This window comes from Montipora foliosa, chromosome 11 (genome assembly GCF_036669935.1).
Source record: "Montipora foliosa isolate CH-2021 chromosome 11, ASM3666993v2, whole genome shotgun sequence".
Taxonomy (NCBI): domain Eukaryota; kingdom Metazoa; phylum Cnidaria; class Anthozoa; order Scleractinia; family Acroporidae; genus Montipora; species Montipora foliosa.
The window spans coordinates 994,604-997,103 of record NC_090879.1 but is presented as its reverse complement, the minus strand read 5'-3'; positions in this window follow the sequence as shown (position 1 = coordinate 997,103).

Genomic DNA, 2,500 nt, shown 5'->3' with positions numbered 1-2,500 from the left:
AATTTCAAGCCGTTGGAAGGTTTGGTCACGGAGCGGCTTTACTTAAGTTTTTCAGCCAAAAATAACACTTAAGACATCGGAAAGGATTAAGAAAAAGATTTTGGTTCATTGGATGCAATTTCAAGCCATGAAAAGGTAAGAATATTTTCTTAGTGTCCTTCGAGTCAGCTCTCGCCTCGTGGCGTTGTTATCGCACATAATTTTGCTCCCGTCAAAATAATAGCTTGTTTTTGATCCAAATCTAATATATTTACCTTAATTACATTTCTAGCGTATTATTCAATCCTCTGGGATGAATGTTACGTTGAAAAAGTGGTAATTTGGGTGGTTTTTGGTCAACAGATGTTAAGTATGGGTGATCCTATTCGATGGAATGACGGTACGGAATGGCGGAATTGCGGAGTACATGGAATGTTCTAAAACACGGAAAATATTGAATATTTTGAAACGCGGAATATATGGAATAGGAGCAATTGCAGAATACCCGGCCCACCAAATGGCCTACTTAAAAAAGCTGCCAACGCGGTCCGCAGTCCCGAAGTCGATGAATGAAAAGAAAAGTGTTAAAGGGTAAGCAGTGAAATGAACTGCCACCGCGGTCCGCAGTCGTTGAATCAAAACTGGTGGTCAACTAGAAAGCCTTCGCTACTTTGACCACCATACACATTTTATAACCTGTACTGTAACTATTTTATCTTGTAAACATGTGTTGTGACTATATTTTTTGTCTATGTTGATTTTATGTAAATAGTGTGAAATAAATAAATGAACCATGTTAAAGGGAAAGCACTAAAATGAACTGCCACCGCGGTCCGCAGTCCCGTAGTCGTTGAATGCAAAATGTTAAAGTGAACTGCCACCGCGGTCCGCAGTCCCGTAGTCGTTGAATGCAAAATGTTAAAGTGAACTGCCACCGCGGTCCGCAGTCCCGTAGTCGTTAAATGCAAAATGTTAAAGCGAACTGCCACCGCGGTCCGCAGTCCCGTAGTCGCTGAATGAAAAGTGTTAAAGGACAAGCACTAAAATGAACTGCCACCGCGGTCCGCAGTCGCGTAGTCGATGACAGCCTCTCTTCTTTCCTTCCTTGGAAGGGAAGAAGAGAGACCCTGGGGACGAGGTTAAATCGATGAATCAAAACTGTTAAAGTGGTACTATGATCCAATTTTTACGCCTTGTTTTTTTGAGTGTATCACATAGAATTCCATGAAAGAATAAAATCGCTGTTTACCGTTTGCAAATATCTGCATTAGTTCCGGAGATATTTAAGTTTAAAAAATGGGCAAAATATGCAAATGAAACGACTGATGACGTCATACACTTAACCAATATTACATTTAGTATATAAATAGAGCTACCTGGGCCAACTTGCAGTGCAAAATATTGAAACTTGGCAGGCTAATAGTTATATAGGAAACACACCTATGACTATAAAAAGTTCCGTTACCATGGCAACTCACTCTTTCCCAGTCCCCACCCACTTAATTTCAGTATGCTGGTGATTTTCAGCTTAAAAATGCTAAACAAGGCCGCAAAGTCGGCCTAACATATTAATAGGCTTGCTGGATCAAGTATATGAAGTGCTGTTACCAAATATCAAAATGGAACACCAGACGTGGCCATGAAAGCTTTTAATATGGGGCAGGTCTGGAACCCAGTATGTTACCATGGTAACAGAGCTGTTAAGCTCATATTGTGAAGCACATTTAGTAGAACCTTGCTGCAAATAATCAAACATTTCTGATACAAACTGGCTGAGATATCACTTTTCATCATATTTGAACAAAATCTGGTTCAGTGTATGACGTCATTACTTAGCTAATTTGCATATTTTAAAAACTTGAATATCTCTGGAATGAAAAGAGATATTTGAAAATAGTAAACAGCATTTTTCTTCTCATGCAGTCAACGTTTTTGTGTTTTGAAATGGCTTAAATAGTAAAGGTGCGATTTTCGTCATAGTACCACTTTAAAGGGCAACCAGTAAAACGCACTGCCACCGCAAAATGAAAGATAACATTTTACGAGAATGCTTAGGCCTAATCACTGAAGCGAGCAATTAAGCTTAATCAGTAAACGAGTGCTTTCTTCTTCTCACGATCTCATGAAAAGTGTAGTTAACCGAACCGCAAAATGAAAGCTAAAATTTTACGAGAGTGCTTTGGCCTAATCACTGAAGCGAGCGCTCAGGCTTAATCAGTAAACAAAAGCTTTCTTCTTCACACGATCTCATGAAAAGTGTAGTTAACCGAACCGCAAAATGAAAGCTAAATTTTACGAGAATGTTTAGGCCTAATCACTGAAACGGGCGCTTAGGCTTACTCAGTAAACAAAAGCTTTCTTCTTCACACGATCTCGGGAAAAGTGTAGTTAACCGAACCGAAAAATGAAAGCTAACATTTTACGAGAATGCTTAGGCCTAATCACTGAAGCGAGCGCTTAGGCTTAATCAGTAAACGAGTGCTATCTTCTTCACACGATCTCATGAAAAGTGTAGTTAACC